This window comes from Manis javanica, chromosome 12, assembly GCF_040802235.1.
Source record: "Manis javanica isolate MJ-LG chromosome 12, MJ_LKY, whole genome shotgun sequence".
Classification (NCBI taxonomy): domain Eukaryota; kingdom Metazoa; phylum Chordata; class Mammalia; order Pholidota; family Manidae; genus Manis; species Manis javanica.
The window spans coordinates 15,301,099-15,315,310 of NC_133167.1; the positions used below are offsets into that span (position 1 = coordinate 15,301,099).

The 14,212-nt window shown below is 38.6% G+C and overlaps 1 protein-coding gene across 18 annotated transcripts in view; it reads right to left on the reverse strand.

Moving 5' to 3' along the window:
* The window catches only part of LOC118972023 (uncharacterized), a 501,400-nt gene that overhangs the window by 26,220 nt on the left and 460,968 nt on the right, over window positions 1-14,212 (reverse strand). For 16 of the 18 annotated variants that reach the window (XR_012123513.1, XR_012123511.1, XR_012123512.1 and 13 more), the window contains one exon: window positions 2,873-2,943. The exons of the other annotated variants lie outside the window; for them this stretch is intronic. The gene's annotated coding sequence lies outside the window, so the exon portion shown is untranslated. The remainder of the gene's footprint in view (window positions 1-2,872; window positions 2,944-14,212) is intronic. 18 annotated transcript variants of the gene reach the window in all.

Below are 14,212 nucleotides of genomic sequence, written 5' to 3' on the forward strand. Positions count from 1 at the left end.
CACTCAGGAAAGAAGTGCCATGGTGTGAAATCACCTACTTTATATATAAAGTTTCGAGGCTTTATGCTCATTATATCACCATATCCTTTCAATAAACATTTTTGCAGTTCAATAACGAACACTTGGCTTAGCACCTCCCGTTGTGGAGTCTAAGAACACACTTCCATATCTGGCTCAAGCACAGCAGGGCCTCATACTGGTTCCTGATGCTTACAGCAATTTTGTTAAGAAATTAAAGGCATAGGGAGGAACTTGATTTCCTTGACCAGCAGAAAGTGTAATAGACCAAGGAAATTAATAAACAATAAATATACTGGCTAAAGAGTGTCTTTTCCTTGAATTTTAGTATATTAAGTACCCACCTTCAGTATTTTATTTTAAATGGTAAAAGACATTTTCTTTTCCTAACATTATATTGGTAGTTGGCTAACTGTCTAGAAGAACGAAATGGCTGACGGTACCTTCTCAGTGTGAGACTTGGAAGCATCCCTAGAAATCTCCTTTTGGATGATTGAAAGGGAGGCAGAACGTGCGTGAGAAAGGGCTTCTGTGAAAGGCGAGTGAACTATGACCCACTAGGTCGGCTCCATTTTCAACAGAACATTATTGAGTAGTTTCAGCCAAAGTCTTGGCTTTCTTCTCAAGGTTAGGATTTAAATATGGGCAAGTAAGATGCCTACAGAACAAATCAGCTAGCTCCCTGTTGACCTAACTTTATCCTGTACGACTTACTTGAGGGAAGGTATGCTTAGCTGAAGGGAATGCTGCTCAATAAAGATTTCTCAGGAGAATGAGTCAATGAATAAATGAAGCCAATATTGTTTGCCCTTCACAGCAGCCGTCTTTGATAAATGTAGAAGCTGATTTCAATCCGGAAGAGAAGATAACCATATTAGCCAGTTACATTAAAGACTTGTATCGTGTCTGGTTATTGAGAGTAAATATGTCCCTGGGAAGATACGGAAGGCAAAGAGCTCTGTCTGGTTATCTATCACTCCTGAAGACTGATGCTAGTTGTGGTGACGCCATGTCCTTCGTGGCATTCAATACTGGCAACCTCTACTAAGTTGTCCTTTCAAATCCCTTTGTGACTGCCATATAGTTAATATTTAGGAACACTAGAAATGACCAAAAAAGGCCAAAAGCAAACATTTTGGTGTCATGTGTCAGAATGGACAATTTTGTTTCGATTTTTATCAATTTCTGATCAATTCTATATGATTTAAATAGAAGTGAATCCTTGAAATATACAATACTGAGACCTATGTTTAGTAGGGAAACTAGTATTTCTCTTTATTTTTGGCTTAGTTTGTCTGTTTAGGTACTGATATTTGTCTCAACTGAAGAAGGGCATGGCTGGGTATAAATATCCAAGATAAATAAAATAGCCTTGTTTCTAAGACCTCTTCTACTCCTGTCATATATCCATGTGTATAACATCCATATCGATCAAAATATTTATAAATATCCATAAAGGTAAAAAAAAATGACCAAACTGTAGAACAAACTAAGGAAGATTCCTACCATCTTGCTTTGGACAGCATCATACTTTAATTGGAAAGCAAAACAAGTCAGTTTGGTTGACCACATTGTCCCAATTAGTCATCAGATAAGCTGATGGATGTTAGAGCATTTCAAAAAAACATAAAACATTTTTAAAATGTAATATTGGTGTTACAATTATTAGTTAAGTGTCTACTTGATTTTTGCATCCTCTGAAATGGTTTTAATTATATACTATTTAAGACCAGATAATATCTTGCTGGATTATATTTCTAGATGATTATCACCTATTTTTAAACTAAGAGATAATCTGATTATATGTGTAGTAATGTCAATATCTAGCTCTTGGTTCTGGGTCTACACAAGCACAGGCAATCTTTTAGGCAGGGAATGAACTGTGGAGAGAGTTGCTAGTGAAACTATTAGAATGTAGGAAATGTTCTAGTGTTTTGATTCTTAATCTCTATTTCCACCTTATGTAACAAAAACAATTTTCTTTAACCAAAAATAAATTTCTACAAGTGGCACCTGGAAGCAAGCTTAATGTCTGTATCATTGCCCTTCAGCTAAGCTTTTTTTTCTAAAAAATCACATATTAGAAATTTTCACATTTTGTTCACTTTGTAAAACTAACCATATCTAAAACTATTGGTCAATGAATTTTCTCCCTACAGTATTAATCATGTGTTCAGCAGATAAATTAATAGAGATTGGACTAATCGGGCCAATCGGTACAAATAAAACTCAGTTCTAGGACTTCATATTTGAGCAAGACTTCTTTCACTCCTTTCTGGGGCCATATCTGCTGCTCTACTTGGTGTTGAAATTGTGTGAGTAGCCCCCCCATGAACACCTTCAGAGCCTGGGTTAAGAATATAAATGGACACTCACACATTATTTTAAAGTTACATTTCAACATAATATATGGTTAAATAAAATATGTGCTAGCCACCTATCCTGACTGAAATACTTGCATACTGATGAAATTTAAAAACATGTTTAGTGCTACTGTTTTTATATGACTAGAAAATAAAACATTTGTTTCAACTTATTTTGAATAATGTAAGGGTTAAGGATAAACCAAAATATAATTTAACCAAAACTTGTTGTATTTCATATACTTTGCTGTATGTATTATCATAAAACATATAAAAAGTAAATTTTAAATTAGGAAAGTAACTAATTGTGTTACATTTTCCAAAAATTTTTTTCTGAAATATTCAAAACACCTTCAAAATTTTAAGATAATAAATGAATTGCAATTGATCTGTGTACAATTTTTAAGTGAGTGTTTATAAATGAACCCATTTAAACATTTTTTTGAAACAACTAAATCGTTAAATATTTTCATAAAAAGAAAACTATTTACCATTCTAGCATTCCATGTCCTTCCAGTTGCTGAAATAATTTCTCTCATGCTTCATTTCTGTTTGTCCCAACCTAAATATGTACAAATTTAAGAAAAATCAAATTGCTTAATATTACAAAACATTTCTCAGGCACTATGTCCAACTATTGTAAATATTATGCTAAATCATGTGTTCTTCCAGAACCATGCATTGGAATAGAAAGAGAAGCAAGAAAACGGACACTCAATGCCACTGGAAAAGAATACCTTATTATGGGAGAAGCTATTACATTCCTGCTCTCTGAAGAGGATTTGACAGGTTAATGAAATTTTCTTTTCTCTCGCCTAAGTGCTTCTGCTGCTTGAGTAGTCTCTGCCCTACAAAGCAGTAACCACCTCTTGTGTCAGCAGTCACCGGGCGACCCCACGTACCTCACAGCCTTTGGAAGCAGCAGCTATTGTTCTGAAGTGGTAAGAAGAAGCATTTCCCTGGGGTCTAAAGAGAATTAGTCACAAGAGCAAATGTATAGGTTGCACTGTGCCAGAGCTAAATTCAGAAACGCAAGTAACAGAAACACCCCTGTGTCTTTACTGAAGTTCAGTCTTGTGTGTTTGTGATCTTTGGGCCCACGAATGCATGCATGCAGGACAGGAGCCCAAGCTTGCCTGGGTCTAAGGCAAATATTGGATATGAGCTTGGAGCTTTGGAGAATCTGTATGTGGAGCTGGATGAAGCCAGCACCGTGAAAGGTAGACTGACTGTATGGCAAGAAACTGATCCATGATGAAAATGTATGAATTCCAAATCCCATCACACCTGAGGCGAGCTATACACCTGGAATTTTCATTTGGTGAGACAAATACATTGTCTTTCTTTTCCTAAACTAGTTTTCAGGGAGATTCTGTTATTTGCAACAGAAAGAGTAACAACTAATATAGCAAGAAGCCATTCTCTTTCCAGAACACTAACCACTAGGAAATGTCTTGCCAGCTTTGACTTGACTTAGTAGGGTGTGCAAAGGAACTAGAGAGAAACCACTGGACCTGGCCTTCAGATTCAAATTCTGGGTTATGTCTGGGTGGCAAGTCTTTTCACTAACACCACTCAACCACCCATCCCCACCTTTGCCTTCTAGTTTCAGTTGACTTTTGTGTAGATGACAAAGACCTCTTTGAATAACTAGAAGAGACTTTGACAAGAGGATCGTGAAGAGGTCTGAATCCGCAAAGAAGCCTTGTAAGTGTTCTTCATAAGAATATCGTAACTGTACCATCGACATGTCCATGCATTACATGTGGAATTTGTTAAAAGGGATAAATACTTAATTTCATAGCCCACTGTAGAAGAAGGTATTGCATTTCTTAAATCTAAACAAGCACCCATTAATGCTTAATTCCTATGATTTGAAAATCTTTTCTAATCTCATTTTTCTTTCTGCCTCCAGCCGAGTGATTTTTTTTCATATATATTTAATCATTAACATAGCATCGGTGTTGTTTGTAAGGTAATATGACCAAGAAGCCTGCCTGCACACTAATGGCTTAGTTGGAGGCTGCACATTCTTAATGATTATGCATTCACTGAAAGCTCTCATTGCACAGTAGCAAAGTCGACTTGAAGTAAATCATAAACTTCACTTCAGTCAGTGTATCGCATAGCAAGATTTTTATAAGTACGTGTTGACTTTTTGGGAAAGTCCCAAGTCCTGAATCAGTCTTCCAAGAAAGAAAAAAGAAAAAAAAGAAAACCTCTCAAAAATACAGGGGGTGGAATCAGACCCTACACTAATAATCTATTTCAAAGAATACCTTCTTTCAGACTACACAAAAATATAGTGCTTACATTTTTACAAACCCACAGTTTATGTAGAAATTATTTTTTGTTTAGATATCACTCACTAGTAACTGGTGTGAGCCAGCCTCAGAGCTACATAAACACCAGATTTTACTTATTATATAGCTCACACAACATTTTGCTCTAAGCTGGCTAGTTAGTTATAAATCTACATGGAGTTTATCATGTAACCTCACCCAGATAGCTCCCCTGCTTCCACCTTCTTTTTTCCAAGAAAACCAGCAGCAGGGGAATTATATATACATACATACATATTTAATATGTATGTATGTGTATATATGTACACCAAAAGAAATCAAATCATACATGTGGGCTTTTGTAAACTAGGAATTCTTATTTCTGTTACACTGCAAATCACTACCAGATGTCAAACAGCAAAATGTTCATTATGCCCCCAAATAATAGAGTTGATTAATGAGGCACATTTACATTGTGGAATCTTGGTCTCTGTCATAACTGGACAGGCTTGAAGAAGTTTTGAAGAAAATCATGCAGATGGGGAAATAACTTTAACTATTATACTTCAAAGGCAAAGTAAATATTAGGCATTTGGGGGCAGGATTTGGTCATCTAAGGGGTAATCACTTCCAAATGAAACAAGGCTTTCTTCTTAAAGAAAAGAAATGGTAACTGTGTCACAAGATAGAAAGATAGATATGTTTCTGTTCTGTCTATGGTTTAAAACTTTTTGGTAAGCAAATGTATTCTAAGAAAATTTCAGTTCAGTGCCTTAGCTTTTGAAGGCGTTCTGCCCTACTCTAGATTACCCGAGTTATCAACTCTTGGGTTGGGTACTTGTGTGAAGATAGTATTTGCATGCAAGTACTACTCTAAAGAAGCTCCCCTTTTTCTACTGAATAGGTAGGTCTCATTTGAAAAGGAGCATCTACTTTACTAAAGTCACCAGATTGTAAGTGAAATAGGTTACCGTCCACCAGCAACCCTCTCAAAGTAACACATTTCACATTCTGACAACTGTTCTACAACACTACATGGGTTTCTGTGTGTGGCAGACATTTTCAAAATGCACTAGACATATTTTTACTGCTGTATCTGTGTTCTGGTGCGGGAAGGTATAGGATGTTAAAAAAATAGCACGAACATTGACATTGGCAGCTGATCAGAAGTTTCTTCGTCAGTGAAGTTGACTTGGAAGGACCCATTGGCAGCTGAAAGTCAGGTTTTTGTCCCTAAAACTTGGTTCAGACACTTTGGAACCGGTGTCGGCTATGATCACCCATAGGAACCCTGCCACCTGCATGCATCTATGCAATCAGTTCCTCGATCAGGCATTTATTTGCTTTCCTGCAGATTAGTTTTCTGGGGCACACATGCACACAGGGCTGTTCAATTTCTTTGTTGGCAGGCTTAGGTAATCATCAAGAATATCAAGTTTGGAATTAGTCACACACAAATTTGAACCCTAGATACATCTCTTCTCAGCAATATGGCTTTTGTCAGGTAACCAATTCTCTGAGCCTGTTCCCCCATATGCAAAACTGGAGTTTTAAAGAGCATATCAGAGTTATGTGAAGAATGAAATGAGGTATAGTAGATGTCATCTTTAACATTAGCTTTCACAGAGTAAGTGCCAATCCACCCTCTCCCCCTCCAACACCATTAATGAGATGTTTCCACCTAGAACACCTGTCCTCACCCGGGAATGCACAGTTTGAACTCCTTGGTTTTTCCCTTTACTGCCCCAGCTGGAGTTACAGGGAGTGAGCCAAGGACTCAGCCATAATGGGAGTCATGAATATTAATATTAACTTTAAAAATGAAATACAATCAGCATTTAAAACAATTGAAAATGCAGTACCTAGAATTTAAATGACACTCTGCTGTCAGTTCCAAAGAATCCCAGAGCTGGAAGGGAGTCTGCCCCCTGCCACCTGGGAAGATCCCTTCCATTGAATACTACCTGGTGAGATTTCACCTTCCCCCCAGATCTCTCCAGAGGTGGTGCTGGAGCTGGAATCCGGACGCAGTTCCAGCCCCAGCCCCTGCTGCCCTCTGTCCTTAGCTTAGGCTCTGCTGTTCCTCTTGGGGTGATGACCGATGCCAAACAACAGCTTTTGTGAAAACACCCGAGGGAAAATGCGACAGGCAGAACCTGGGCCAGCCTAGGCATGGACAGCCTGAAACTGGTGAGGCGAGAATCACCGAGCACGATAGAGTAAGCCGGATGGATGGTAAGGCTCTGCGAGAATGAAAATGCAATAATGTACGCAAAAGCAAGTCCTAAGAAAGTTTTATGTAATGATGAGGATTGACATTAGGCATTTCTCTTATAATCAATAGCATGCTTGCTAAATTGAATCATAAGGCAATTTGCTGAGAATATTTGGTGGTATATGTCCTCCATTCAATGGTAGAAGAAAATTTCTATTCTGAAGAGAGGAGAGGAAGTGGGAAGGAGCCACGTCTCACGGGCTCTTGATACACAATGAACTACTATCCTCCACCTTCTGAGCAGTTTCTGGTCTAAAATCTCAACAGCCCCGGAGAAGACCAGGCTTCCCTTTTGATATTAATGATAGGTGATAAAGTGATTGTCTTAGAACACACACTAAGTTCAGGAAAAAGTTGAAATGCAAACCTAATGCTGACGGGGCACTACACTTAGTTGCGGGGAGAAAACTGTATTAGCATCTCAATATCAGAACCTGAAAGCAATTTAGAAAAAGGTTAGCTTGGGACAGCTAAGCAATTTTTAGCTCTCTAGAATGCAGTTATGGCCCTTACCCATGTTTTATTAAAAAATTTTTTTTGTTCTGAATCTTCCTATAGAGAGACATACCCGTTGTTACATTCATGCCTATCATTCACTCATCCTCCCGTTCATCTAACTTTTAAAAATCTATTAGATATTCAATCTTCCACTCACATACCCAAAAGTTCTCAACTAAGAGATAATGAGCTGTGTTTGAAGAATTCGCTGGTGTTCTCAAAGGGAAGATAAAAGTGTGCTAGAGTTTCAAGGCAGGTCTCAAGAATGCCAAGGAGTTCTTCCCCTTTTTGACCAAAAAATCCCACAAGAACTACAGTCTCTGAGTGGCCTGGCAATGGCCTCAGCAGGGTTCTGAATTTTAGAGGCTGGCATCTCACATGGACTCTTGATAACCAGCCCTGAGGAATTTGTTTAGCATGGACAGTGGGAACACAGAGCAAGGGCAGAGGTCCCTCAGGCAAGTTTGACTTAAGTCGAAGGATAAGGGCAAACCCACATTTCTAACTGTCCTGTAGTTTTTGGGATTCCTTGGCGGGGGTTCCCCACTGGAGCTCACTTTCTTAATCATCTTTGAATTCCAGCTTCCCCTGTTCAGGTAGGTTCAAGGACTCAAGTGACCCTGCTGGGGTGCCACTTTGAGCATCTGAATACTGCAGATGTTGGAACGTTGGCATTTTGCCATCTTTTCCATCTATCCGTGTCCCACCCCTCCCTAAACTATTGTTTGCTCTAATTAAAGTATCCAGTTGCTAAAGGGTTTTGTTTTGTTACTAACAGTCATTTGGGACTGCAGAGTTCTGCAATGGGAGAATTAGAAGATAGATGTTGTGGCTTGAATGAATTATTCTATGCATATATGGCCAGGTTAACATATGTGACATTAAAAGACAAAGGGGCATCCGTACTGTCCATTTTTGCCATCTTTACAATGAATACTGATCACCACACATCAGTGCAGCTGAAACAATTACTAGCAATCATGGAAATGGTCAAAATGAACTGAGTTGTTGTTTTGTCTAGTTTCCCAGCTGTGTAACCAGCTGCATAGCCACAGTCCAAGATTAATCGAGTTTATCAGGTCATAAGGCTCTCTGATCATGAAGCCACTTGTGAAAGGTTGTTCAATAGGTACTTGAGGATTCCATTGCAGTTAGAGCACCTTTGAGAACATCTTAACTCACGGAGGAAGTGCCTCTTCATCTACCAGGCCCCCATCCAATGACAATACCAGTACATGATATACATCACGGCCAAATAGGATTTAAAATGACTAGAAAATACTTCACATCAAGGAAACACTGCAACGCTGCCCTTGATGATTCCCCACCCTATTCTTAGGTGGAGTTTACAAATAAATACATTTAAATTATAATGAAAATAATATATTTTTATTTATTTACTTCTAGTAGATTTATACTTGTTAGTTTCTAAATGGATTCAAGACGGTGACACACACAAACACACATTAAGAAAAAGAGGAAACATTTTCAACCTCTACTGATATTGCTTATGACATGTGGGTGGCTGAACAGTATTTAAAGTTATGTGAATTGCTAGATGAGACTCTTACCACTGACAAGTTCTGCTATTTATTCAAGTAGTTTTGCTGGTTTAACATTGATTCTGCATGAACAATAGTTTTGTATTTTCTGAGTCATCGTTTTTGCTCACATGAAAATGAGACATCCTCAGTCCAATGGCAACTGACTCTGACCTCTCTTATGCTTTCCATCTGCACTACATTCATCAAACCACAGAATTTGGAATCTGCAGCCTTTTTATGCAATTGAAGTAAGAGAAGGGAGGGAAGGAAACACTAATAAGCCTCCCCTAGGGGGACCTAAACAATGTCTAGCACCATCCCAGCTATTTGAGTCAGTGAAAGACCGGAACCACACTGACAACTTACTTTTGGACAAGGGCAAATTTTAGTTTGAAAATGGTTCTGCATCTGCCTACCTTACCCTATGGAATTCTAAGTCTCTGAGGTTGTTATAGTCTGAAATGGATGCATCATATTCCCCCCCCCACCCCAGACTGGAATGTTCAGTTTGTTCCCCTCCCTGTCCCAGGGGGAAGCATCTGCACTTTGGAATAAACTCTGCTTGAGTGGACTTCCAAGGTGCAAGAACCAGGATGACGACCTATTATCAGAACAACTTAACTGGAATCTTAGTGGACATTTTCCTTACCAAAAACTGTGAAAGTCATGGAACACATGGCCTAATAACAGGACAGGATATTGGCAATCAGGACTGCCCTAGAAGTCAGAACTCTTCTTGAAAATCCAAAACATATGGCCCAGAGAGTCTTAATCCAGGTCGATTTCCAAATGGTGCCACAGTGATTATAAAACATTTGCAGTTATGACATCTGAAAAGGTTAGATAAAAACCATTGTTTGGAGCAAATATAATTTCTATTGCTATGTTTTAAAGTTGAATTTTTAAAATATGTGTATGTATGACTTCTTTTTTAAAACATTTGGACTTACAATGTGCAAAAGGTGAGTATTTATATTCCTTTTTTTGGTGAAATATAATTGTGGCTTTCTGTAATTCCTACTTTTCAATGAGTTAACATGCAAGTACACTATTTGTTACATAAGATGGAAAGAATTTATTTTGACATATGATGATATCCCATCAGCTATTAGTTTTGGATTCAGCCGTTAGTTTTGGATCATTAGATGCTGATGAGAAGCAATGTGAGAATGATCCAAAAATATTAGGGACCTAAAAATGTTTGTGTTTATTTTTGGATGCATACACCTATGTCTGATGTTATTGGCAGTCTCATCATTTCAGATAGTATAATTAAGTCATAGTACAAAGAAGCAGCTCAGAATGAACAATATAATATCTCAGAGACATTTTACTTGGAGTTTAATGGAGCATCAAGAATCCAGACATTCCTCAAAATTTGACCCTGGAATCCCACTTCCTGAAATATACCCAAAGAATACAACTTCTCAGATTCAAAAAGACATATGCACCCCTATGTTCATCACAGCACTTTTTACAATAGCCAAGATTTGGAAGCAACCTAAGTGTCCATCTATAGATGAATGGATAAAGAAGATGTGGTACATACATACAATGGAATACTATTCAGTCATAAGAAAGAAACAAATCCTACCATTTGCAACAACATGGATGGAGCTGGAGGACATTATGCTCAGTGAAATAAGCCAGGTGGAGAAAGACAAATGCCAAATGATTTCCCTCATTTGTGGAGTATAACAATGAAGTAAAACTGAAAAGAACAAAATGGCAGCAGACTCAGAGACTCCAAGAATGAACTAGTGGTTACCAAAGGGGAGGGGTGTGGGAGCGTGGGTGGGGAGGGAAGGAGAAGGGGATTGAGGTGGGGTGTCACGGGGAGAACAGTGTAGCACAGAGAAGGGACATAGTGGATCTCTGGCAACTTGCTGCACTGATGGACAGTGACTGCATGGGGGTATGGGTGGGGACTTGATACTATGGGTAAATGTAGTAACCACATTGTCTTTTCATGTGAAACCTTCATAAGAGTGTATATCAATCATACCTTAATAAAAAATTTAAAAATCAATCAATCAATAAATAAATAAATAATCAAAGGCAAAAAAAAAAAAAAAAGAATCCAGACAGTGCTAGTTACTATTATGAGAAATATTGGTAGACGGTTTTTGCAACCAGTCCATCTCCGTCTCACTTGAGGCTCAATTTTCTCATTCCATCACTCTGGACCTTTGTTTCCTTAAATTCTAAATCCCTGAAACTCTCATCGTTCACTCAGCTCTGCTCTGACTTGCTAAATACATCCAACTAATTAGAAAATTGCCTATGTCAGATTCACAACTTGATTGAGGAAGGAAGAGAAAACTGAAAATAAAGCACATAGGTTTTTACATCCAAGACCTTATATTTGAAAGAGACAGAGTTTGGTATTGGAACTCCTGAGTCAAAGTCTTCGTGGTTGTTATCTCTGTGATGGTACACAAATCTGCTTTCTTCTTTGGATCTCTGATTCCTCATTAGTGAGGTGAGTGGATTGAAACAGGTTAGTGATTCCTCAAGGGAAGATCCCACAAAACTGCCTTTGACTGCAAGAACTCCTTGATAAGAAGATGAGGTCAAGGCTGAATGGCAGGGGTTTAGTCCTTTCTCCCTGGTTCTGGAAGAGCAATACTTTCATCTATTGATACATTGGTTGCATTGATATTCCATATAACATTGTGGGGAGGGGGGGGAAGAAAAGAGAAGGGAAAAAAGAAAATTTGAAAACTAGACAACTCTCTTTAGTTCTAAAATACTTCAATTACAATTTGCTGAACTGGATGAAACCCTTGGGAGTGTATACAAAGCAGTGCAGAGTCAGTTAGACACCTTATAATTATGATCAGAGATCTAAGGTTGAGTAATACCAGACTTTATGGACAAATCAAGGTTTAGAAAGCTGAGTTAAAAGTTTGTATAAATAGTAAATAGATGGATAAATAGATAGGAGAACCAATTTTTAAAAAGAACATTAAGATAGTATCAATGGCATTCCTTACATTTTAAAAGATCATTAAATGTAACACAACTGATTTTCAGGGTATGCGTGTGGAGACCGTGAGGGTCCCTGGCCGCTCTGGGTGGTAATGTGGAGTGAAGACAGGGAGGGGCATTGTTATAGAGAAAAGGAGGCTCCTGATCAACGCCTCGTCCAGCCCATGGATTCTCACCTCTCTGAGACACCCAAGTTCAATAATAGAATTCTATGACTACTGCCTGTGTTTGAATGCTCCACTCTCTTATGAAAGACTTTTTTTTCTGTCTTCTTGAAAAGCACATGAAATGTAAACTGAACAGATACATTTTGAATATCCATTTCCACCTTCTTATACATTTGCCACAAATCATTCTAGCCCTTTCTAAAAGGATCCATTTCTATCTCTTACCATCATATTTCAAAAATAAAGTAAGAAACAGCTGGACGATTAAAAGACTGCTTCATTTTTGGTCCTAAATCCTTCTGTTTCTCTTCATCATCCCAGAATGATCACAAGGCCTTCTGATAGAATGTGAGAGCGAAAACAAAGCTGTTTGGCCATCACTTGGCCCGATGTGTTTGAAACTCCCGGTCACCAAATGCTTTACAGATGCTTCATTTAAAAACATATATGCGTGTGTGCTTAGGAGGAAAGATAAGAGAGAATGTAGGACAAGTCAAAGCTGGAGGAGAAGCTTCCATTGGGGAATATGGGAAGAACACTTCCTCTTTCTCTGTGTCCTTTTATTTCTCTACATTGTTTCATAGAGGACTTGAGCTCTTTCAGTTCTTTCTGGCAATGGCTCTCTTTGGAATTCCTTCTGGCAAAAAATGGAAGTATGCTGTCCTTTCCACAATAATTACTGGTTGAGGAGGGGTGGAAATTTAAGAAGCAGGGGTGTGCTCTTTTCATTTAAAAAAAAAAGAGAAAAAACTCACAAAAGTATATCTCTCATTACTAGCTATGGATGTCTCTTCCTTTCTCTAGTACTATGCCTCCCCCTACAATCCTCCTCCAAAGAAAAAGGAGATGAGCTGTCCCCTGGGAAAAGGAAATGGCAAAAAATAAAAATCAGACATTTAAAGTTAAAGTAGCTTTGTAAATCTACAGCTAAAACCCATAAAGATTCCCCACGGTCGTGTCAATTAAATCCCAACTCTGTAACAGCTTTTCAGGTTCGCTCATGACCCGACCTCTCCACCCTTAGCTCCCTAACAAACTCCCTTCCGGGTGCTGCTTCCAGCTTCGGGGATTGCCAGCCTGTCTCTCACATCTTGACCTGCACAGAAGGGGTGACCTCTACCTTGATCACCTCCATGCAGTCTTCTTTGGTTTCAGGAAAGATAAACTTCCCAAAAGAAGTTTTCTCTTCTGCCTAAGAACCTCTTTACTCCATCCCAATTAAAGTCTTGATACACTATTTTGTGACTGACTGACTGTATGGGTAGTATCTTCACAATTCACACATTCAGGAGATACTAGCAGTCTAAAAATTGTTCCCTACAACTGTGTTTACTACCTCACAACTCACATTTCTTACTCAGGTCCCCATTTCCACTTAGAACAGGAAATGCCATTTCTTTTCACGTAGGTAAAGAAGAGGTAATGGTTATTTTGTTATTCAGTGTTATAATCTCAGCTGGTCTGTGTCCCTCCCCAGCTCCAGGAATTATCTAAATTTGAAGGGGGATTTTCAGTAATTGGCCAATTAGAATAGCTAACTCTTTGTAGGCCCTTTTATAAACTTTTACATATTTGTTCGGTTTTCATAGCAAACCACTAAGGTACTATTATTATTTGCACAGTTAATAGGGGGGCTCAGCCTGAATTTGAACCTTGATACTGGGGGTCCAGAGCTCTTACAGACTGTGCTATATGAGCTCCATGAAGTATGAGTCCCAAACCAGCTGAACCAGAAGCTCCCCTTTCTAGTGTGCGGAGCAGGTGATCAACCAATATAAAATAAAGAGGAAAAAGAAAAATAGAGAACAAAAGAAGAGAAGTAAGAGGAGGAAGTAAACAAGGAGCCAGCAACCTCGGTGAGAAGGGAACAGGAATTGCCCCTCCCCTTCCCAACGCGTCGTCAGGCTATCTGGCGGCTGTCTAACGGAGCCATCTACTGAGTCAGCCAGGGACTGCTGACACTACCTACATGTTTCTGCTTGCTGGAAAGATATGGTGGTATAAATCTATGCATGCTCAACTTCTGCATTTTTTAAAGGAATGACTTTGTCATCAAGTTCATAAATTCTCAAGT